This window comes from Rhipicephalus microplus, chromosome 9 (assembly GCF_043290135.1).
Source record: "Rhipicephalus microplus isolate Deutch F79 chromosome 9, USDA_Rmic, whole genome shotgun sequence".
NCBI lineage: Eukaryota > Metazoa > Arthropoda > Arachnida > Ixodida > Ixodidae > Rhipicephalus > Rhipicephalus microplus.
The window spans coordinates 127,194,562-127,220,346 of NC_134708.1; the positions used below are offsets into that span (position 1 = coordinate 127,194,562).

Genomic DNA, 25,785 nt, shown 5'->3' on the forward strand with positions numbered 1-25,785 from the left:
CTTTTGGGTTTGTGTCTTCTTTTTCGGGGTGACTTGTCACGCGTCTTAGCAAGCTCTAGCTCAAAGAGTCTAATTAGATTCGTGTATGTCCACACTGTCTTTTTATCCTCCGTGATAACTTTCTCAATTTGTTTAGTGGCTATTTCAATTTGCCTTTCTGGATAAAAATTTTCCTGTAGTTGCTCATCTTGTCTCCTTCCCACTTTCACTCCTCTTCCAAAACTTAGCTTGATACGTTTGTGATCACTACCCAGACTTTTGGAGCCACCTTCATCTATATGCATTCCCCTTAGCCTATTATACATCCTATGTGAAATCAGTGCATAATCTATCGTCGACTGCAGCCTTCCTACCTCCCATGTGATTTGCCCTTCACACTTCTCGGTACTGTTGCAAATGATCAAATCATGCCTTTCACACATATCCATGATCATTTTGCCTGTCGGGTTGGTATACCCATCTATATCTTCTATGTGCGCATTCATATCTTTTAGTTTATTTATCTCACACTCTCCTTCTAACTCATGAATGTCCTTTGATATACAGTCTACCATTTCCCGGTTTTTCTCTCTGGTCTTTGCTCCCGCCCACAAGTACACAAAACCAAAGAGTGTGGTTTGCCCGGCCGCTTTCAATTTTAGCCCTTAATGTTTCCTGCACTCCTGCTTGACCCTTTGCCAGTCTCTACTTTTATGAATGAATGCCCCAATACCACCCCCTTTTCTGCTGCCTTCTGTTCTATTACAATATTCCGACGCGTAGTCCGCATTGTTCGGAGGTTGTTCCATGTCCCTGAGATGTGTTTCTACAAAACCGTATACCATCGGCCTCTCTTCCCTTAGCTGTTCTTCTATCTCTTCCCACTTCAGCCTGTTCCTATCACCCTGCATGTTAATATACCTTATGTCTGAATTGGCTCGGCGCTCGTGGCTACGTCTATTTATGCCCCGGACTCTACCTATCTTAGATATTGGTGCCACCTTTGAATCGAATCTGTCCATACCACCTGTCGAAGAGTCTCCCTGGTTGTTTTCCTCGTTACTAGCTATCCTGCACTCCGAAGAGCTCGCTTGCCCCCCAAAAAAGCTACCGCGCGTCCTGCAAGTCGCCAACCCACCTCATGGGTTGGGACACTGACCGATCAGCGCTCCTAGCGGCCACGGCTGTAAGCTAGCGCGTTTTCAGAGAGAAGGAGTCATTTTTTTAGAAAAAAAATTGTAGAAGCGAAAATTTCAAAATTTCTTAAAGGGACAAGTTCTAGAAGCTGTACTGCACTTCACAAATGTAGCATTGTTAGTGTCGGGGCTTCAAATTCTGTTCCCACGGCGAATGAAGTTTACACAATGCGGCTTTATGGAAGCCACCAAAATCACAGCTTGTTTTTCTAGATAAAAAGGCCTTATAAAAAAACTGGGCATAAACCTGGAAACTGATCGATATAATCAAACTGATCGAGATATAAGTACTACGAACACTAAACTTTCATTTGAGCCTGCAATCATGCTAATGCACGACAAAAAGTACGTTTGAAAATGTAGTTTTCTACAACACCGTCGCATCTCCGACTCGAGTCTAGGACCATAGTATCTTGATAAGCCAAATCTTATAGCTGCGCACCCGACTGGCGTTATAGCCAAGAAGTTGAGCGAAAAGGTGATAGCTTGCACACGGACGACTCGACGCGTCATGCTTTTGAATCTAAAGAAATATAATTCCACTCTTTTTTTTACTTTCTTTCTTTCTCACAGGATTTCTGTCAGTCGTTACTGTGCTCAGCTGTCGATCTGAAAGAAGCGGGTTTGATGATGACCGCAGCGCTACAAATTCGAAGTAGGCGAGAATTTTACACTACTCAGACTCAGACGCCTGTACGCAGCGGCATAGCAAGGGTGGGAAAAGTCGGGCACAAATGCCCCAGGTGCCACTTGGACGGAAGCGCCGAGCCGAGCCCCTCCCCCCCTCCCCCCAACATGTGCTCGGGGCCTTCCTGGGGACACAAACAGAATACTATAGCGCCCCGCGTCCCATGGAAAAGTCGCCCCTGCAGGTTCAAAATCAGTGGAGGCATGCCACCACACTTTTCTAACACTCGTTTGCTCACTTTCTTCTCTCCTGGCGCGATCCGTGAGGCTAGAGATTTATTTTACCAATGAAATATTGCCTCTTTCCTTCAGCTAACAAAACAATCTTCTGAGAGCCTGGGGCTCCAAGGAACCTGAGGCCCATATAAGCAAATAGCCCATAACTTTTTGCTCATTTTCAAGCCCCTGGAAATCAATAAGATAAATAGGTAGATGTAGGCCTGTTGCCACCTAAGCACAATTTTCATCATGAGCGTATACGTGTCTATGGTCGTAGACAAAATCTTCCTTTTGAGGTTCTGTCTTCGCTTTATTTGTGGTCTGACATCTCTTTGTATGGGTGGGCATGTATACACATGGACAAATGTAATAATATTGCTACATGCATGTATATTGATATTCTAGAGGGCGACGCGCGTGTGTGCTTGACGAGGAAGACGAAGAGTTGTCTCCGCTCAATCGCTGGTGAACCGGGCACGCCATTACCACTGGTTTTGAATATATCTAAACCCCAGCCTCGTCGTTACGGCGTCTCTTCTTTTCCGTAACATATTTGGTGGAGGTGGAACGTTTCCCGTCTTCACCACGAAGCTTCGCACTGGCCGCACCATTAAGTCTCCGGCCATGGCTACCAATGACAACAGCCTGTCAGCGTCTCCATCTGTAGTTCCAGCCACTACATACCTGACGATGCCCACCCCCCGTGATCCAGGTACATTCTCCACACAACCTGGGCTCGCTGTCGACTACTGGCTCCTTATGTACGAGCGTGTTAGCCACACACCCCGATGAGACCCTACCATGATGCTCGCCAACGTAATATTTTACTTGGATGGCACCCCACGGGTCTGGTTCGACGCCCATGAGACCGAGCTCACCAGCTGGGATACATACCTTCAAGGAGCGACTACGCGACATCTTCGGGGACCCGTCCGGTCGCCAAATGGAAGCGCGAAAAGAACTCGCCACTCGTGTGCAGTCGTCAACAGAGTCGTATGTCTCGTACATACAGGATGTGCTCGCGCTGTGCCGAAAAGTCGACGAGCAAATGACAGAGAGTGACAAGGTGGGCCACATACTTAAGGGCATCGCGGACGACGCCTTCAATTTGCTCGTCTACAATAACGTCACGACCGTAGACATGACTATCAAAGATTGCCGTCGCTTCGAAATGGCCAAAAGCCACCGTGTTCTGCCTCAATTTACGCGGCTACCAAACACGGCTGTTACATCCACTTGCACCGATCTCGGTGCCGCACCACCCATGCAGGACAGCGTGACACGAATAGTTCTACGGGAGCTTGAGGCGTCAAGTCCGGCACCATTTCCTCCACATCCGCTCGACCATGGCGCCGCACAAACGCCTCCGCCGGTCTCCGTTATTCAAGCCGTCGTGAGGCAGGAAATCGCAAAGCTTGTTTTTCCTGTGGCCTGCTCTGTTTCCCGACCCGTCTCCAGACCAATGACAACAAATGCACCACGCCCTGACACACTTTATTCCGCGATTCCGCAATCCGGCGGAATGGAGAACTGCAGACGACAAGCCGATCTGCTTCCGCTGCCACCGAGTTGGCCTAGTCTCCCGCTACTGCCGCAGCACTTGGACACCCTCAAACTGGAGCCAATTTTCCTCTTATCGACCAACCAGGACTCCCGTTGGTATTCGCCCAGTCGTGTGTACCCTTCTTCCGACATCCCCAACAACCGCTCCACTGCTCGTTCGCCGCCACCTCAACGCCGCCGTTCCCCATCGCCCCAACCACGCCGCTATCCGTCGCCGGTCAACTGTGGATCCTCTCGGACGGAAAACTAGATCATGCAGCTCCGGGAGGTAGTGCTGCATCGCTTGCGAATGATCCAAATCCTCCATTGACGCTTCCACTGATACGAACTTGATTGAGGTGTATGTGGACGGTATTTCTTTGACGGCGTTAGTCGATACCGGAGCTCAAAAGTCCATAATGAGGGCTCATCTGTGTCGCCTGCTCAAAAAAAGTCCTCACGCCTGCAAATACTAAAGCCCTCCGTGTCGCTGATGGTGGAACTGTGGCCATCACTGGAATGTGTACCGCTCATGTTAGTATTGCCAGCCGCCATGCTCCCGTTTTATTTACGGTGCTTGAAAATTGCCCCCACGACCTAATCTTCGGCATGGACTTCCTATCGACGCATTCTGCCCTCATCGATTGTGCCGCCGGTACTCTCTGCCTAGAACTTCCTCTTCTCCCGGATTCTCACCCTGAACTCCCGAACAGCTTGTGCACCACTGACTTCTTCCGGATACCGCCTGAAGCTCTCACATTCATCGAATTGGCAACACCCTCTCCCGTGCTCGACGGTGATTATATCGTGACGCCGATTACTGATGTTCTCCTGGCGCGTGACATTACTGTCCCACACTCTGTCGTAAGCATGGCCTCTAACCGAACATATTCACCTGTTATCAATTTTGGTTTCATAAAACAAGTGCAACCCCAAGAAATTTTGGTCGCCACACTAAGGCCCTTGATTAACGACCACGTCACCTGTTTTACGGCAGACGTATGTCCCGAGCACCCACATCACTCGCAGGATGCCACGTGCCTCGATGCGACCTTACGCTCCATGATCGCCCCGGACCTCAAACCTGAGAAGTCAACCGCGCTATGCCGCCTTCTGGCTTCATACCGCGACATATTCGACATCGACCACCGTCCACTCGGCCAGACTTCACTCGTCAAGCACCGCATTAACACAGGTGATTCTCATCCCATTCATCGGCGACCATACCGGGTGTCTGCCACCGAGCGTAAAATAATTCAACAAGAAGTCACCAAGATGTTAGCCAAAGGAATTATTGAACCCTCTTCGAGCCCTTGGGCGTCCCCCATTGTGCTCGTTAAAAATAAAGATGGCACGTGGCGCTTCTGCGTGGATTACCATCATCTGAATAGAATCACGAAAAAGGACGTTTACCTTTTACCCCGCATCGATGACGCTCTCGATTGTCTCCACGGCGCCCGATACTTTTCCACAATAGACCTACGTTCCGGCTACTGGCAGATTGCTGTCGACGAAAAAGACCAAGAGAAGACTGCCTTTGTAACTCCAGACGGCCTATATCAGTTCAAGGTTATGCCATTTGGGCTATGCAACGCCCCAGCCACGTTCGAGCGCACGATGAACTCTCTGCTACAAGGGTTCAAATGGTCAACATGTCTTTGTTATCTTGACGATGTCGTTGTATATTCCCCAACATTTGAGACCCACCTTCAGCGTTTGTCAGCTATTCTCGACATATTCCGCACTGCAGGCTTCCAATTGAACTCGTCGAAGTGCCGCTTCGGACGCCGGCAAATTACAGTGTTGGGCCACCTTGTCGACGCCTCTGTTGTGCAGCCGGACCCCGAGAAAATTCGTGCAGTCACCAGTTTTCCTGCACCCCAGTCAGCCAAAGACGTCCGGAGTTTTGTAGGACTTTGCTCCTATTTTAGAAGGTTTGTGAAAGATTTTGCAACCATCACTCGACCCCTCACAGAGCTTCTAAAGAAAGACGTCACATTTACGTGGGGTACCGACCAAGCTGCTACTTTTTCTCACCTAATCACGCTACTGACGACTCCACCCATATTTGCTCACTTTGACCCATTCGCTCCGACAGAAGTTCGAACCGATGCTAGTGGTCACGGAATCGGAGCCGTGTTAGCTCAGCGCCAACGGGGACACGACCGAGTTGTCGCCTACGCTAGCCGCCTCCTCACAGCTGCTGAGCGCAACTATTCTATTACGGAGCGTGAATGTCTTGCTCTTGTTTGAGCAGTCTCAAAGTTCCACCCATATTTATATGGCACTAATTTCTCTGTGATAACTGACCATCATGCGCTATGTTGGCTTACGTCACTGAAGGATCCTACTGGCCGGCTCGGGTGCTGGGCTCTGCGACTGCAAGAGTATACCTTTACGGTGACGTACAAGTCCGAACGCCTACATCAGGACGCAGACTGCCTGTCACGCTACCCGGTCGCTGAGTCGAGCACTATGCATGACACCGACACCGAGCTTTGCGTCTTTTCCCTTTCGCAAATGACATGCATCGGTGACGAGCAACGCTATGATGCTTCCTTGCGTGCTATCATTGAGCGCCTCGAATCACCATCTTCCAGTCCATACGATCGCTCATTCGTGCTCCACGATGGTGTATTATACCGCCAAAGTTTTGAGCCGGATGGACCGGCTCTGCTGCTTGTCATTCCGAAACACCTTCGCTCGGAAATTCTACATGAACTTCATGACCTTCCGACTGCTGGTCACCTTGGTGTGTCACGCACTTACGACCGAATACGCCGATGCTTCTACTGTCCAGGGCTTGCACGCTCAGTCAGAAGATACGTTGCGGCTTGTGAGAAATGTCAGCGCCGCAAAACGCCATCGACACTTCCCGCCGGACGCCTTCAACCACTTGATATTCCGTCAGAACCGTTCTTCCGCGTTGGCTTGGACTTACTTGGCCCTTTTGCCTTGTCTTCCTCGGGTAACAAGTGGATAGCCATGGCCACCGACTACGCCACGCGTTATGTCATCACACGAGCTCTCCCAACAAGCAGCGCCACAGATGTCGCCAACTTCCTCCTCAAGGACGTAATTTTGCAACACGGAGCCCCACGGCAGCTGCTTACAGACCGTGGCCGCACCTTTTTGTCGAAGGTCATAGCCGCCATCTTGCAGTCTTGTAAAACGAGGCACAAGCTGACTACGTCGTGCCACCCGCAAACCAATGAACTCAGGGAGCGCCTAAATCGAACTCTTACAGACATGCTCGCTAAGTATGTTTCTACCAACCACACCGACTGGGATTTAGCGTTGCCGTACGTCACATTTGCCAACAATTCTTCGCGCCATGACACTGCCGGTTATTCTCCATTTTTTCTGCTGTTTGGCCGAGAACCAACATTGCCTCTAGACACCGTCGTACCGTCCCCAGGAGTACCGACCAGTGAATATGCCACGGACGCTATCACTCGGGCCGCTCACGCACGCGAAATCACCCGTACTCGCCTTCTGACCTCTCAAGAGAAGCAACGGCGCTTGTATGACCAACGACACCGCGACGTACGCTTTTCGCCTGGTTCTTTGGTACTGCTCTGGTCTCCGACCCGTCAAGTTGGCTTGTCAGAAAAACTGCTTACTCGCTACACAGGCCCATACCGAGTCCTTCATGTGGTTACGCCTGTAACATATGAAATTGGTCCTGCCACCCCGTTGCCTTCATGTGCCCAACGGGCTACCGATATTGTACATGTTGTGCGCTTGAAGCCTTACAACTCTCCTAGTGACGTTGACATCTAAATGCGCCGAGACGGTGCCTGCGCTGCCGGGGTTTATGCTACATGCATGTATATTGATTTTCTAGGGGGCGACGCGCGTGTGTGCCTGACGAGGAAGACGAAGAGTTGTCTCCGCTCGATCGCTGGTGAACCGGGCACGCCATTACCGCTGGTTTTGAATATATCTAATCCGCAGCCTCATTGTTATGGCGTCTCTTCTTTTCCGTAAGAACATTGTCGCGGTGAGAGGTTGAACCTCCCGAACCTCCGTCTAGCTTCGCCACTGATGTCGTCGCTTGAAATGCTCGTTTCCTTCTCGTTCGGCCAAAACCACTTTGGTTCTTCAACATGTATATAACCCTAGTGGAAATTGTAAAGGAGCCCCGCCATGGTGGTATAGTGGCTAAGGTACCTCGGGGCTGACCATCAGGTCGCGGGATTGAATCCCGGCTGCGGCAGCTGCATTTTTGATGGAGGCGAAAATGATGTAGGCCTGTGTGCTAAGATTTGTGTGCACGGTAAAGAGCCACAATGCGCTCATCCTCGTCTCTTGTGTTAGCTGTCCGAAGTTTTTGCGCTAAGAAGTTTAATAATTCCTTACCAACTAGCCCAATCCCACACTTTACTTCATTAATAAAGAACCACATGTGGTAAAAATTTCCGGAGCTCTCGACTTCGGTGTCTCTCATAATCATATCGTGGCTTTGGGATGTTAAAGCCCACATATTAATCAATCAAAATTGAAAAGGAAGAGCGCTATCCACTGTCTTGTTGCTGAAGAGTTACGAAGGGCCTTGTTTGATATACCATCCTGGCCAGGGGCCGACCTGCCGTTGAGATCACGCAAGGCTCTTCTGAGCTCCACGATGTTAAAATCGCCTTCAAGATTTGAATTGGGCCTGCCCTGGTACTGTCAACTTGGTGGTGCCAATCCTCCTTTGATTGGGAGGCACTTATGCATGAGCCGCTGGACAACTTGCTGTTCTGTAGAGCGCCCAACTCTTTATGCAAAATTTGAGCAATAACCTGCTTTTGATTTGTTTTCGTGGTGTTTTAGTTGAGAAGATATTTTAACATATTCCATGTCTTGCCATTGCGCTTCTGACCATCGACGGAGTTGCAAATTTCGTCCCATTGCTGCCTGGATAGTGCGCGATAATGTTCCTCGACTGATCTGTTTACCTCAGCTATCTTCTTCCTGTCTTCGGTTCAGACGCTGACCCTTCCAACGGTTCAGTAGTGCTTTCTTTGCCTCAAGAAGATGAGCGAGCCGGCTATCCATTCTTTCAAACGGAAAATCTGTGGTAATGGTGGAGGACACGGATTTGATGTCCTCTTTAATCTGTTTGACCCACTGCTCCAAACCTCGTCTGGGGCCATCTTGTTCCCTTTCCATCCTTAACTTCCTGAACTTATCCGAGTCTGTGAAGTCGAATTCTCTCTGCTTTTTACGCTCCACGGAGAAGGTAGTAACAAGAATACAGTGGTCACTCTCTAAGTCTAAAGCAAGGTTCATCCACTGGGCCTTCTTGATGTTCCTCACAAATGTAAGGTCCGGGGTGGAATCCCTGCAGCAAGATGTACCAAGCCTTGTTGGTAGGCTGGGGTCTGTGATTAGGATGACATCAAGTTCACTGGCAATTTGCCAAAGTCAATTTCCTTTCCAGTGTTGTACTTGTAACCCCATGTATGACGAGGTGCATTGAAATCACCTGCTATGACGAGGGGACATTCCCCGGCGATAGGAACAGCTTTCTTTAGAACCGTTTTGAACCCTTGCTTTTGTTCCTTTGGACTGCTATATATGTGGAGAATAAAAATGCTCTGATAGTTGCTGGTACCTGGCACGATATCTACCATGACGTGTTCCAACCGGCCTGCTTCTATCTTGAGGTCGTGGGTTACGTGCGTAAGATTTGTTGGATACGAAGGTGCAGACTCCCCTCCCTTCAGTATCCCCTATTACAGGCCGGAATCCAGGCAGCGTTGCTTGCGGTGAAAGGGTTTCTTGCAATAATATGATTTGAGGCTTTTTTTGGCTGCTCTTAATATACTGCTGTAGGGTTGTCTTCTTTTTAAGGTAACCTCTACAGTTCCATTGCCAGATACGGAAAGTTTCACGTAGCGCTGCCATGATGGTTATTACATGGACCGCCAGAGCCTGATGCTGCACCTGTTGACAGGTTTGGTACCACTAGTATTGGTGGCCGAAGAGTTGAGTTTGGTGCATGAGGAGGCCTCGCTGTGTTGTGCATATATGCTTCGACCTTTATAATGCGCAAAGTCATATGCTCTTCCAGTGCTGCCACGCTTGATTGTAACCTGCCCATCTGCTCGCTAAGATTGGCTACTACCTGGCTGAGCGTGTCAAAGACCTCTTTCATATCTGACATGGTCGTTTGGTTGGCTTCCACGTGTTCTGCCATGACTGTCCTCTTTTTTGTGGGTCTCGAGTCCCTCACGTTTTCAGCCACAGGGACATCAACTGGCTGAGGCGTTGGTTGTGAAGACTGCGTGCTCGTTAGCTTAGTAAGAAAAGTTTTAATTTTCTTTAACTCGGCTGATAACCTCTCATTCAATTTTGTAAGCTTTGCGTTTTCTTGCTCTAGCTGTGCAATTCTATCATGCTCTGGCAGCTTACCTGTCATCACCTCTGCCGCGCCGTTGCGCACTCGCTCAGCCCAGCTGCCTTTCGGTGCAACTGCAGGCGTCCTTCCCGGGTTGGAATCCGTAATGTCGAAGTGAACGCCAGGCAGCTGGCTATTCGGGTGCCGTCCAGGCTGATCCCGACCCTGATAGTGACCTTGAGAACTCAAGCGCCTCGTGATTGGCAGTGGGCCTTCGGTGTAGAACCTTTTCTATGGTACGCAACCTCCCCCTGGAATGGGGCCGCCTTTCCTGTTCTTGTGTAGTCTGGATGTCCTAGGTCCCGTAGGCTGGAATAAGCTGCTTGTCGTTGATGTCTGGACTCGATGTGATTGATGCGTACCGGGCTTCTGCGGCTGCTCGCAATCTTTCCTAACGTCTGCGTCTGACGACGTATGGCACTAAGAACCTGTTTTTGCACTCCTTGTCTGCCGCAGAATGGTGACCATCGCACAGCCCGAATCTTAGATTGCACTGGTGCAGCTTATCTGGATTCTTGATCTCGCAGCCTCTGCAGATGGTTTCAGCTGGGTTCGGAGAGACGTCAGATCTATGTCCCAGCTTTCCACAGATGTAATAAATGTCGATGTTCTTGCGGGAAAGGGAGCACTGCAAAAGTTAAGGTCGATATTTCACGAATCTCAGCACTTTGTGTCCTTCGAACGCTGTGTTAATTGTTCCAGTGTTCTTGATTCCCTTGGCCTACAGCGCGAGAGTGTTGTTCGCGTTCACAATCTTTCGGGTCACAATGTCCTGAGTATCGCTAACAGGGATCTCGCGAATCACTCCTTTACAAGTATCGTGGGGTGCCATGGCGTACGCGCTAACCTCGAAAACTTTGCCTGCAATGTCAATTTCCTTGACCTTGAGGTATCTCGAAGCTCTGTCTTGGTCCGGTGTGCTTGCCACCATAATCTTCTGCTGCAAGTTGGAACACATGATGTCCTGCATGGCCTCTTCCTCTTTCACGCCGGCCGCCAGAGCTATCGCATCTGTCATGACTCCAGCGCCAATTCTCGAAATATCTCATCCTCCACGTGGTCGTAGCACAATTTTGCTAAAGTCCTTGGGTAGTGGTGGCATGCGCCCAGCTCACACGATTGTATGCTTGGTGTCATGCCTACTATGACTGGCATCGCAATTTTAACTGCTCCAATATGGGCGGCACCAATCCGCAGCAAAATAAAAACCTAATTTTAAAATAAAACGCCCCAGAATTGACTTTGCCCCTCGTACTCCTTGACCCGACATTTCCAAACGAACACAAAGCCATATAAAAGAGCAAAACTATTTTTTTTTTCTCGCCACATAGAAGCTTCGTAAACAGTGGGGCAGCCTTTTGGATAGATGGATGGATGGATGGATGGATGAATGGATGGATGGATTAGACGGATTGGATGAATTGGTATGGCTGTACCCTTTAAATCAGGCGGTGGCTAACGCCACCTAGCCGTAATACTTAGTGAGCCAAAAACTAGATTTATCTTTTTTTCCTTTAAACATAGTGAAGTTGAAGACTGGTACTTTGCAGTGAAGGGTTTAATTTTCACTCGTGCCTTGACTTTAACCACCAATCAGATAACCTTCTTCTAGTTAATTCTACCCGCTTAAAGTCTATTTTGCCCTCCCTGTCCCTGAACCCCAGTGCTTTGAAAAACTCTGCGCTATCATCCTGAACTATACGGTGAAGCCCTTCACAGAACATTATCAAGTGTTCTGCAGTTTCTTCTTCCTCTCCACACGCACTGCATACCGTGTCTACCCCTTCGTATTTGGCCCGATATGTCTTGGTTCGCAATACTCCCGTCCTGGTCTCAACAGTAGAGAACTACCCCGAGTATTATCATAGATCTTTTCTTTGGCAACTTCCCGCTTAAAAGTTCGATAGATCTTTAGTGCGGACTTTTCAATCACGCTGATTCTCCACATATCGGTCTGAGCTTTCTTCACCATCTTCTTTACCGATAATTCTTTTTGCTTTGGCTCCCTGCGGTTCTCCAAGTATTTACCAGTCAATTTTCTGGTTCGCTTCCTCCATTTTGTATCGACATTTTTCATGTACAAGTAGCTGAATACCTTCCTAGCCTAATGCTCCTCCCCATTTATCTCAATCGCTTCTCGAATTTTAACTTGCTGCTAGCTTCCCTGTCCTCAAATGATGTTCATCCCATATCACCTTGTACTCCCTGATTTGGTGTATTCCCGTGGGCTTCTAAAGCAAGCCTACCTATTCCACGTCGCTTAATTTCCAATCTTGCTCGAACTTCTGATCTCATGCACAAGACCGCATTGCCGAACGTTAGCCCAGGCACCACGACCCCTTTCCATATTCCTCTCACAACATCATACCCATAGTAATTCCACAGTGCCCTATCTTTAATCACTGCTGCATTGCTGTTACCTTTATTCGTCACGTATATTTCGTGACGACTTAAGGTAACGTATAAACGATTGCGCGCGCCTCTACGCGGCCACTTCGCAATGGCTTCAGTGCGCTCCGTAGGCACCACCATAGTTTCTTAATATACACTAGAGGGAACTCTGCCGCTAGTGTCTACGGGAGCTGACACCAAGGAGGATACATAAGGCTGCAACGCACGGCGCTTCAGCGAGCATGGGAATGATTGGTAGTACAAACATTTTTCTAATCTTCGTTCTTCTGGCTTGCTTCTAGCTTTGTTTGTGTTCGTGTGGCTTGGAGCTGTTTTTTCACGAATAGAAAAATCAGCAAATGTTCAGTGGTTGTGCTTCACCACCTTATTTTTTAAAGCTTACCTTTTCAAACCAGGCCACGAAGTTCAAAAGGTTTCGTTCTTTTCTTTAAAACGAAACCGTAACCAGCAATGAACGAAGCCGCAAGTAGGATTTGCTGCCCGCAAGTACGAAGACTAGCCAAATGTGTGTACTACGGACCTACGGTCCATCAATCCCATGGTCACTGAACGATCGCAGCGCCAGAGTGCCTTCTAGTTATTTTTAGGAAACTCTGTGGGCACCGCTTGCCGTTCATCACACTTTCCTATTCTAGCCACTGTAGTTTCGTTTCAATGGCCCGCGAACGGTCTACAATTTTCGCTCTGCGACTGGAGCGGTGAGTTCTTGCCACCGCTCATTGTGACAGACACGAATGTAATGTAATAATATGTGCATTATGATATCATGAAGTTACCGTCAACGGTAACGAAGGGCTTGGTTGTTTCGTCATTCTTGTCTGAATTCATTTTGCCTTCATTTTAATATGCACAGCATCGGCCATTGCCGAAACAAACATGTCGACTCTATTTCGACGGCTTGGCCGGACCAGCCCTATTTCGACGGGTCCCGACCAAAAATCGCTCCCGCCGCTGCGATATCAGAGCGAAAATTTCCAACATGTTGGAAGCTCGCCGCGGACCGCTGCGGCGGGAGCGAATTGCCCTTTTTTTCGCTGCGAGCGAATTCGCAGCCTGAAAATCGCTACTTTTTGTGTCATGTAAAACGGCCTTTATTTGCGCATATTTACGCGGAACACCACGCTATACGCTGTGGCACGTGTGTGCATGCTGTGCGGATTCTCCTTTGTTAATATGTGTGCGATTTTTGGATTTGACATGCTGAGTATGTAGAGACCTTGTTTCTTGGTCATCACACGTACTAAGTGACCGTGTTCATTCAACATTGTAGTAAGAAAACTCAGAAGAGTTTTGTGTGCCATGTCTGCCGGTGTGGATAGTAGCGTTGCTGCCTACTTGATAAAAAAAAAATAATAAGTTCGACTGATCAGATATTTCCCTTCGCTGTAAAGCTTCGCCTTTGCGTCCGTAGCACAGCGCAAATCATCGCAGTGAGGAGAGAAGTGATGTTATCTTACCTTTGGGCCAACTCCGTGCCACGGGACGAGGGCCCGGAGAAAGCTTGTGCGTGCATGAGTTGTGCGGTTTTGTGTTGTTATCGGCGGGTAGTAGTTATTTGACATTACCGTGTTTCAGTCTGTTAGTAATCGTGACTTCCCCGGCTCGTGCTCTGTACGAATGTTTAACTCTGAGAGTGTTGCACATGGCGCGTTTAGGAGTATCGTGCTCGTTGAAAGAGAAAGAGCAACGTGAGCATGCAATCTTGTGAGTACCTTCCTAAAAATTTATGCATCCCCACTGAGGAGGTCGCAATATGTTTTCACAAATGAGCCGACGTCCTTTTTTAACCAACAGTGGTCTAGAATAAGGCGCCCTCAAGTGATCGTCGCACAGAAGCTCTTAGAAACATTACAAGTTCACCTTCGTAAGGTACTGGTACTAAGAACGTCTATTCAAGCAATGAAAATAGAATTTGACAATATATTCCCTTATAATTGCAAAAGTCTTCCCAGCAGATACCCAACTGCCATTTTAAAAGACCACCTGGCAAGATTACAAATAAAGATTGTAATAGCAACTGATGCTTCAGTTTGCGAAGAGAAGGCAGGAGTAGGAATTGCATGTTCAGTGTTGAATTGATCTTTTTCAATCCGTTTACCTGATTTTACACCTATTTATCTGGTGGGACTACTTGCAATTCTCTTAGCATTATGGAAATTACTTCAATTCAATTACAGATGCTATTTATCTTTCAGGCTGCCTGTCTGTGTGTTGTTCATTAACTGCACCTAATATGTCCAATGCTTTAAAAGTATTTTATGCCCTTGCCCCAAGAAATTTACGACTTATTTGCCTGGTGTGGATACCAGGGCATAAAGGTTACATTCTTATTCAATATGCAGACACACTCGCAGTGGCCTCACATAATTATCCCAAAATTTCTATATAGCCGACGCTAGCATTTATAGCCATGGCAAGCTTTGAAAAATTTGTCATATCAGGTCATTTTGAAAAACCTCACTTGGCAACATCTGATTTCCTGATTTTTCTCGTCTTAAGTACTCCTGGAAAAATCGATGGTGCTCCTTTAGAATGGCAGAGATATGGATTGCAAGACAACGATGCCTAGTCCCCTCCCACCTCCTGAATTTTTATCTACACAAGTCTGGTCTGGCACAGTCTCCCCTATGCTTCCACTGAAACGAGAGTGAACCCTTTCATCATTTCCTCTTAACATGCAGGTTATATACAAATCAAATGAACAGACTGTTAGAAGAACCTCTTCGTAGGTTGGCTCTAAATTTATCCCTTCCGGTGGTCCTTTCCTTTGGAGCAACTGAAAAGGGATTTAGCCTCAGGAATGTTTGCAAGACCGTATGCTATTTTATAAAGGCAACAAAATGAATAGAATGTGAAGCTGAGGCATAAATTCACTTTATTTCAAGCCATATTAGCTTGGTTGTTTTTTTTTATTATCTATAGTTGTTTTATTTCTAATCCATCGTTCACCAATGTGGTCTTTTGTTTAAACATTCCTATCCAAATAACCCGGATAATAAAACAATTCGATCTCACAAGTGAGGTACTGTCCGTTTCATGGCCAATCCCCCATGGTGGGTTGAGCTGGGATTCTGAGAAACAACGAACCAACTTCCAAGTTAACTGGGAAAAACAGTGAAAAAAGAACAAAACATTTATTTGATGTTCTGCGCAAGAAAATCGGTGAATGGTATTCTGGAGGCACTGCGTTAGAGTGGCTTGAGCCTGCAGCGGAGGCGAACGAGCGTATCAAGCACGTCACACGTGAGACATGAGCACCATTTGGTAGTTTTTTCGGAAAACAAAGCACGTGGCTTTGAGAAGGGTGGGCGCGCCCGTCTCGGAGGTGATGAGGTGTAGAACTCAAGACGACGGGTAGGTGCCACCACTGTGTCGTCTTAGCAAAGCTTTAGAAACACTCGCGTTTTCGTGCAAGCGTCACATGGTCAGCGCAGCGTGATAAACGCTACGGTGCTTAGAATTACTTATGTATGCCTTTTCTAGTAAAAGGCGCACATGCAGAATATGTACGTGTTGTTATAGTGTCCCAGACATGCGCAATAATTGCTTTTTATTCGACAATTGTACAAGTATGAACGCTAAACCTTAAGCAACATTGGTGGGCGCTGCGGATGGGGTCTGTTGTTTCAAGTACCCAGTGCCGTTAAGAGTGGACAAACAGACAATTGTACAGACAGACAAAAGTTTTTGCGCCGAAGGTCCCCAAGAAAGCCTATCGTCTTTAAAAAAGGACGAGGACACAGCAACAGTACAATACAATCGCTCCTCGTCACTTTAGCGCGGTTTTCCAGCTGACAATGTACGAACTTGCCTAAATCAAAGTCCTGCTCCAGAATATTACTTCGAAGTTTGCGCACAGATATACCCGTTCCGTGGTTGCTTCAAGTGGCTAAAATAAGCAACGGTTCATTCCACGTTTCATGTGTTCATTAAATTAAAAAAAATGTGATTGCGTACTTTGTACGAAATGGATTCGTGAGTAGCGCAAGTTGGTGAATGCTGACCGCACACCACTGAGAACGGGCTGTCAGGGTTACCAGATGGCACAAACCTCAAACAGTCAAATTGGAATCCGTAGTAGCCCGAACGTAGCCAAGTACGTAAATTTGAAGTAGCCCAAAAATAGCCCAAAATCATTTCTTCCTTTGGGATTTTTTTTTTTTTTTTGCACTTATGGAATTACTTTTTCACAGAACTTTCTATCTCTTCATTATTTGGTGAGCAAATAAGGGCACTGACAACACAAATGGCACCCTTTTTTATTCCTGTGTGTGTGCGTGCGTGTGTGTGTTGCTGCTTTATGAGCATCAGTTCTGTCGCATAATATATTTTCTTTTTGCCATTCAAAATGATGATGTGGTTTCTGTAGGACACAGAAAATGTTCATTGTCATTTTACAAACACAAAAACTTCCACGAAAACCAGACGAAATATCAATGCTGTTGGACTTGCAGAACACTTTGTGTTGTTTGGATGTGTCTCTTGTTCAGTGAAGTTTCAGGCTCTGAATGTGGGGTGGCAACTTTACTTTTCTAGCTAGGCATTACTTCACACCGTTTGAAAGGGGATAAAGAGGCAGTCTATGTGCACAATATAACAGTGGAGCTCTTCATCTGGTACACTTGTTTAATTTGCACTTATGCAACCTTACATTACAATTTTAAGCATGAATGGACCTTTTCTTCATGAAAGGCATCTAGTGTGGTCCAACTATGGCGAAACAGCAAACTCTATAAAGTTCAGCTTTGTGAAAGAATTGCTTTCGGAGATATAGAAAACTGATCTTTCAAACCTGGCTTCTTTTCTCTATCCTTCTTGTAGTTTCGAGTGCTCTCTGCGCATTCTATAGCTCCTCTCACTGTGCCTGGCACGAAAGTTAGGTTTGTGATTATTAAGGAGGCTGCTGAGCACCGTTGTTGTTGCGGACGCTGGATGGTATCCATGCCTACGAGCACGCATCCTGTCTGGTAGCGTGACTTGAGAGCAGCTTGCCCCATCAAGACGATGAAAAGCCAAGCACCAAGCTTGAAAAGCTTTAATTCATGGCCAACAGTCTCGAGACTGCTCTACCGCACCATCGGTTGTGATATGACACACTGCCACCTCTCCCGAAGCACAAAATAGTACACCCAAATCTAATGGTGAAACATCATTGGACGTGCAATGGCACAAGCATTTTTCAAAGAAGAATCAAGCACAGAAAAGCAAAACAGCAACACCCCCTCCCTCTCCACACAAGGTGAAGATGATTCCTCCCTGTACTCGCGTAGTTTTCCAATCTGCTGCTGCTTCAGAGGTGCTTTCGCAGTCAGTAGAAATTATAAAAATATCGCAACTAAAGGCAAGCGCTTCTTTGAGTCTTGCCGTTGCCTTCATGTAACCGCGTGAAGGTTCTTGTCAAGTCGACGGTGATGTAGCCCAAAAAGAACCACATAGCCAAAGAGAAAACATCGATGCCAAGTCGAACACAAAGTAGCTCAATTTGGACATTAGTAGCCCGATCTGGTGACCCTGCGGGCCGTAGAAAACACTATCGCTGAACTCACAATAACATTTGTGTTGAAGCAGCAGGCAACCCATATGCATCAACAAATCTTTGCATATGCGTTACAAAACAGCGTGAATCATGTCTTTGGTGCCAGGTGATCATCTCAATTCAACAAGTCGATGCCTGATTTCTGCATTTCTTATTTAATTCATGCGGGAGGCATAATTGATGGTCTGTGTAAGTTTATTCAGCGTACTTGTGTTTTGTATTTATTTTATTTGGATTGAGCTCGCGATTGACATTTGGTGGTGAAAGAGACAATTCGTGGTCCCAGAGACGCACGCCTATGCATTTGTTGTCACATGAAAGTGAAACCACGTCAGTTTCACGAGCGTACGCAGGAAATCGCTTGAGTGTGTCGTATAAGACTAAGGAACCACTGTCAATCACTCTTCTTGGCGATTATCTGGCAGAGAAAACATAAGTTGTGTCATTTTGCAACGCATGTGCAGAGATTTGTTGACTCGTTGCCATGTGTATACGTACCAAATAAATTTAGCGGTGAGTTAAGGGCCCTTGTTTTCTTTTACTAGGGAGTTCTTAAATAGGGGCCCCAAAGCCCTTTGCATTTACACATCAAGCAGGAGTGAAGAGTTTTCGAATAGGGTCAGCAACGCTTTGGACACACCCCCTATTCTATGTTATCTAGTCTTGGCCGAGAGCCATCACTTCAGTGGGTGCCGTCTTGTTTGACCCAAACTTTTGGGACAGGCTTTGGGGCTCCCACTTAATTTGAGAAGTAACGTCTCCAACCCGAAACCTAAACGTGGTTTGAGCTTTGCGCATGCGCTGTGGCATTGATGCTATTTTTTTGGGGCCCCAATTCGAAAACTCCCCACTGTCAGTTTTGGATCTGTTACACTGCCTCGAAAACTCCCTACTGTCAGTTTCGTAGCTGTTACACTGCCCCTCCAAACTGCTCCAAAAGAAATGCTGCTCCATGTTACTCTGCACAGTAATTTTTGTTGATAACTTGCTCTGAAATAGTGCTAGGAAACTGAAAACAGTGAACTTAAATTGGTGTGATCATCCAGCGAGCCTGAACAAAACCTAGAATAAGCTCTATACTATGATCCTAGTATGCTGTTTTTACACTTGCTGCATACTAGCATAGTCAATATATATGATTTAGCTGCATATTTGTGCCTTACAAGTAGACACATATTTGTTAAATGTGCGTGAGATGAGATCAACATCATACCGACTTTTCATCCCTCGAAGCAGAAGATCAATCATTATTAAAGCTCCTCATGAGCTGATGTGTGGCCTCGTGCCGGCTTACCCTCTTCCTTTTAAATGAGGACCTTCTTTTTTTATTGGAAAGGGGGATTTCCTTTCTTCTGGTCTGTTGCACGAGAGTACAAATCTCGACGTCACACCCTCGGCAGTGCATTTTCTGGGGTGTCATGTGCACTAACAACTGCCCAGAGAGGACTATGGCGGCGCCTAGAGAGCCTTGAGTGAAAAATTCGATAGTCGCACCTACTCGCAAATCTGGCCTCAGCGTTGGCACCGGCAACCCCAGTGCGCGTGCTCGCACCTCATATCTCATGGTGCATGCTTACGTCTCATGCCGACTCTCGCTCCCCCCTCCTCTCTCGCCTCGCAAGGGTTACGCAGGCAGCGTCTGCTAGTAAAAACCGGCTGCTTGCGCTGCTCAACTGTTCACTGGCTGCCCCGTATATGCAGGCACTGGATTGCACGTCAGCGTCCCAGCACTATACTCGAGCTCCCTCTGTGGGAAGATGCGGGCGGCTTTTTTCTTTCTTTATCAGTTTTATTAAAGCTTTTCATCTTGCAAGATGTGTTCTTTGCTCGATGTTAATCATGCCGAAGTTGGAAGGCTTTGAGAATCATGGTCCCGGGAACCCGGAGTCTGTAGATGACAGCAACATGATCGTTAGGAGCCGCAACACCTCAGAAGACTGTGCTTGGGATCTTGATGAGATACCTCCACTGCGGGTGGCGGAATGGAACAGCATCTTAGATTACTTCAGAGGCTGCGGTCTCAACTGGATGACCTGATATCTGAGGTAGAAGACCACTTTCAAGGAAATCAAGCTGCCACGGCAGCTGCAGTAAGTGTATTTCTAGATCAAATAAGCACATTTTATAATCAGATGGAAAAAGTGGAGTGGACAATTTTGAAAGAGACGGCAGACCACCTGTTTGACAGCGAGACATTAGATGCTGGAAAATACCGGGACAAGGTTGTTACTCTGACAGTGAACTTACGAGTAAGTTGAACAAATGTCTGGTACCTCTAGTCCCACACCCTACCAGCGTCCACACGTTACCATGTGGCAAGAGCAAGCTTTCCCAACCAGAACTTCTAAAATTTCATGGCAACCGCAGACTATAGGAGCAATTTCGGACGCAGTTTACATCAGCAGACCACAATAACAGCGAGCAAAGCACAGCTGAGAAGTTCAACTGCTTCAGCAATTTGCTTTCTGGAACAGTCGCGTCAGCCGTATGGATCGTAAGCTACCAAAGAGTGCTACGAAGACGCTATTGGAATTTCATAGAAGCATTTCGGACATGGGGGCGGGGGGAGGGGGGGGGACAGATTTTTGTACAAGACCTTTTAGAATGTTTGCTGGATTTAAAGTCGATGTTGTCATCAGCAGACGTTCATCAGCTGAGGCAACCTTACGTCAAAGTACAGGTTCATATTCCAAGTCTCAAGGTGCTAGGCATGAGCTCGACTACTTTTCCCTCCATGCTTCAGGAAATCCTGCTAAGAGTTCTACCGATGGACAGGATACTACTGTTCCATGAGGTACACAAGGCATCATCATCAGCTAGCAGCTCCTTCGAATCCACAAGGCGATTCATCCCGTAAAACGGTCCTACAAGATAACTATCTCCAAATGCCTCTGTAATTCTTCGACCTTCAACTCACTTATCGGGAAGCTGTTGCTGAATAAGAGGGACAGAGTTTGCGTCGTGCCCTAGACAAAGAAACTCATCCATGTCGCATTTCTACGACAGCTGCTTAACAAACCTCAAGTAGTAGCTTCACAACAGTGTCTGTTCTGCTGTTTTGAAAAGCATTGAACCAAAGTCTGTAATAAAGAAAAGGATATCAGCCTGTCGATCAAAAAGGAGATACTCACCAAAGCTGGATGATGCTTTCGTTGCCTAAAGCAGGGCCACATGGCAAAAGATTGCAGAAGCCGGTTAAAATGTGGCAAGTGCCCTAGGAGTCACGCACCATCAGTTTGTGCATCTGACGACATCAGAAATAACAAGAAAGTGATATCTGCATCAGTCAATCTAGTGTCTAAGCAAGCAAGATTAGTTGTGCTTCAGGCACTCATGGCCACTGGTGCAGACACTGATGCTGCAGACACTGACGACCACCGTATTGGGCGCTACTGAGTCCTTTTCGATGGCGGATGTCAGCGGAACTTCATTACGGCCACAGCTTATGGTAGACTTAGTTGCGAACTATTAGAAAAGGAAACATTGAATGTCGGCATCATATAGGGTACACATGGGAAACCATCCCTGCGATTTTCCTTGCGAACCAGCAATTTCTTATTTCAATCGAGGCACTGGTGGTGGACACGATGTGCACTCAATGCATTGTGGTACCAAAATAAAACGTGCTGAGAGCAATGAATAAGATGCACTTGGACACGGAAGTTTCATTTCTGTAAGGAATAGAAGACAAACAGATTGTGGTTGTCACTGGATCGGACTATTATTGGGATCTAGTAAATGGCACCATGAAGCGGTGTGGCGATGGCGTAGTGGTTAGAGCATCCGCCTCGCATGCAAGAGGTCCGTGGTTCAAATCCCGGTGCCGCGCAGTTCCCAACCGGATCAAAAAAAAAAAATCCGCGTGTTGATGGAACTGCATTTAGAGGCCTGGAGTGCAGCCTCACCGGTAACCACTGCCGGGAACGCACTCCCTCACCAGAGAAAGATTGGCCACCCTGGTGCAGTATCTGGCCACTACCTCCCACATGCATACGTCAAATAACTCACGGCCCTCAGTCCCCAGCAGCTGCGAAGCAACTGACCACGGCGGCGGTCGGATCTGCAACGCAGCAGAGGGTGCTAAGAATCTCTGGATCCGGACAGGCCGCCATTGGAACCTGAACTTGGCAACGTTTAACGCTAGAACCTTATTTAGTGAGGGAAGTCCAGCTGTACTACTCAAGGAGCTAGAGGGTGTTAAATGGGATATAATAGGGCCCAGTGAGGTTAAGAGGACAGATGAGGCCTATACGGTGCTACAGAATGGGCACGTCCTTTGCTATCGGGGCTTGGCAGACAGAAGAGAACTGGGAGTGGGGCTCTTAATTCACAGAAACATAGCTGGCAACATAGAGGAACACTATAGCATTAATGAAAGGGTGGTAGGTATCGTAATTAAACTGAATAAGAGATACAAGATGAAGGTAGTACAGGCTTACGCACCTACATCCAGCCATGATGACGCTTCAGCTGAAAGCTTCTATGAAGACGTGGAATCGGCAATGAGTAAGGTAAAAACACAGTATACTATAGTGATGGGCGACTTCAATGCAAAGGTAGGGAAGAAGCAGGCTGGAGACCAGGCAGTAGATTACGGCATCGGTACTAGAAACGCCAGAGGAGAGCTACTAGTAGAATTCGCAGAACGCCATAATTTACAGATTTTGAATACCTTCTACCGAAAACGAGAAAACCGCAAGTGGACATGGAGGAGCTCTAAGGGCGAAAATAAGAACGAAATAGACTTTATAATGATTGCACATCCAGGAATCGTGCAGGATGTGGAAGTGGTTGGCAAGGTACGATGCAGTGACCATAGAATGGTACGGTCTCGAATTCGCCTAGACTTGAAGAAGGAACGACAGAAACTGATACGCAAGAAGCCAATCAATGAGCTAGCACTGAGAGGGAAAGTACAGGAATTCAGAGTGTTGCTGCAGAACAGGTACTCGGCTCTTAATGAGGAAAGCAACCTTAGCGTAGATACAATGAATGATAATCTGACGAGTATCATTATGGAGTGTGCAGTGGAAGTTAGAGGCAGGGTAGTTAGACAGGACACTGGCAAGCTTTCCCAGGAAACGAAGAACCTAATTAAGAAGCATCAAATCATGAAAGTGTCAAGTACAACAGACAAAGTACAACTGGCAGAGCTTTCGAAGTTGATTAATAGACGTAAGGCATGCGATGTAAGAAAGTATAAAATGGAGAGAATTGAACACGCCCTGAAAAACGGAAGAAGCGTCAAAGCAGTGAAGAGGAAACTTGGGATAGGCAAAAGTCGGATGTATGCACTAAGGGACAAAGAAAGCAAAATAACTACCAATATGGATAGGATAGTTAAAATAGCAGAGGAGTTTTACAGAGATCTGTACAGTAACCGAGACAACCACGACCTTAATACTATAAGAACTAGCAGTAACCCAGATGACACCCTACCAGTAATGATAGAGGAAGTCAGAAAAGCTTTGGAGAGCATGCAAAGAGGCAAAGCTGCTGGTGAGAATCAGGTAACATCAGATCTGCTGAAAGATGGAGGACAGATTGTGTTAGAAAAACTAGCCACCCTGTTTACGAGGTGTCTCCTGACGGGAAGAGTACCAGAGTCTTGGAAGAACGCTAATATCATCTTAATACATAAGAAAGGAGATGACAAGGACTTGAAGAATTACAGGCCGATCAGCTTGCTCTCTGTAGTATACAAGCTATTTACAAAGGTAATTGCTAACAAAGTAAAGAAAACATTGGAATTCAATCAACCAAAGGAACAAGCAGGATTTTGAACAGGCTACTCAACAATTGACCACATTCATACTATCAATCAAGTAATAGAGAAATGCTCAGAGTATAACCAACCGCTATACATAGTGTTGTGCCACAGACATGTTCCTCGTTCGGGAGCAAGTATCACAAGATCTAGCCCTGTTTCGACGAACTGTCTCCCCCCCCCCCCCCCTCCCAGCGCCGCCTTCTGTGCAGGAGAACCGTGCAGTCCGGGGATAACGTCGTTTCCTCCGCCGGACCACTTTGCAGTTCCGGGTATGGCTACGTCTCCCCCTCCGAGCCCGAGAACTGGTCTGAAAGAATGGACCAAAGACGCTATTTAAGGCCGAGCCGGCCCCATGTTAGAGGAGATTTTGCCCCAGCCGACGTTGTCGTGCTGGCCGGCTCTGTAAAACGACAACCTGCTACAGTAAACGCTACTTTTGTTGCTGTTTTCCAAACGGATTGCCTCCCTGTTTCACCTTCGGGCTAAGGCTTCATCGAAGTCCGCTCGACGGCCCGCCGCTCTTCGCCACCGCTACCATCGCGACAGAGCAAATTCATAACAGTGGTGTCAGTGGTGGGATAACAGTGGTTGGCAGCTTCGGGATACGATATCCTACGTTTGGCAGGCCGGATCAGACCCCTGTCCTCAACGTTTTGCTGCTCTGGGACCCGCTACCCCGATCTCAGCGGCTGAAAAGTTGCATCGGATCTCCGAGCACGAGGACGACCGCCGTGATAGCGTTTGGCTACGCTGCGATACGCTACCCTGTTCTCATCGTTCGGCAAGCTGGGAGAAGCAACCCCGGATCTCAACTATTGGCAAGTTGGACCGGATCCCTGAAGGCCTGATACTGTTCGACGGCAGCCACGAGTTGGACCATCGTCGGCTACTTTGGTTGGGTGAGTGCCCAACGTTTACTGTTCATTTCGCCAGACCTCTCTAGCACAGGCAGATGTTAGGAGAGCGTTTTGTGTTTTTTTTTGTTGTAATTTAAATATTCACCTACTTTAAACCACGAGATTAGTTTTAGAGTACGGTGAATATCAGTAGTAGAGCATCACGAGGGACGAGATCGCGATGGAGCAGTACCTGGTGCAGGACCTCCACGAAATTTGTGGAGCCATGGGGATTTCCGCCGGGTCCGCTAAAACAAAGGAAGCGATTCTCGAGGTGATGCGGGCAGAGAATGTGACGGCCGAGGAAGCTGACGAGTTTTGGGAGCTTATTTGTGAGCAAAAGCAGAAGGCCGAAAAAGCTCAAAGGCACGAACAATGGAAGGCCGAAGAAGCTCAAAGGCACGAACAATGGAAGGCCGAAGAGAGTCGCAAAAGGAGAGAGCATGCTCTCAGAATGAAGGAGCTTGATCGTCAAATTGAAGCGATTAAGTGGCAGCGAGCACAATACCGACTCAGACCCTTCAGAATGGACGAGAACATCGTGTCTTTTCTCCTTAGTTTTGAAGAGGTCTGTGACGATGTTGGTGTTGGCAGAGACTTATGGTCCGAAAAGCTTGCCACGTTGCTTCCGTGCAAAGTTGCAAGCGTTTTGGAGTGCTTATCCACCGAGGAAGCGCATGACTTTGATAGGGTTAAATACGCTTTGTTCCGCCACTTTGCTTCTATGAGTGCTACCGACTGCGAAAGTGGAGCGTACAAGTACAGCGCTGAAGCGCGCAGCAAAGCGCTAGAAATTGAGGCCCATCGCAAAGCGCAGGACGCCGATGTGCGTCAGAGAGAGCGAGATGAGGCTCGGCGTAACGTGATCGAGGTGGAAGCGCGTGAAAATGAGGCTCGCCGAAGAGCGCTAGAAGTAGAAGCGCGTCAAAAAGCGCGTAAAGAAAAGGCATGCCGAAAAGCTATAGAAACTGAGGCCCATCGCGAAGTGCAAGCCGCTGAAGGGCGTCAGAGAGAGCCGGACACTGAGGACCATCGGAAACCTCAGGATGCGCGACATAAAGCGCTACAGAACAAAGCTCGTGAAAGAGCGGAAAAGGCCGACTTCGAAGGTCAGAGAAAAAGGGCTATCCCCGACAGCGATAGACCCCCACCGATAGATA

General features: G+C 47.4%; 1 protein-coding gene across 4 annotated transcripts in view; it reads left to right on the top strand.

The window, feature by feature from the left end:
- The first annotated feature begins 12,985 nt into the window (after positions 1-12,985).
- The window catches only part of LOC119163051 (mitochondrial tRNA-specific 2-thiouridylase 1), a 125,191-nt gene continuing 112,391 nt past the window's right edge, over positions 12,986-25,785 (top strand). For 3 of the 4 annotated variants that reach the window (XM_075874293.1, XM_037414985.2, XM_075874294.1), the window contains exon 1: positions 12,988-13,121. The gene's annotated coding sequence lies outside the window, so the exon portion shown is untranslated. Of the gene's footprint in view, positions 13,122-25,785 lie in introns of all 4 variants that reach the window. The other variant, XM_075874295.1, reaches the window with a different exon arrangement.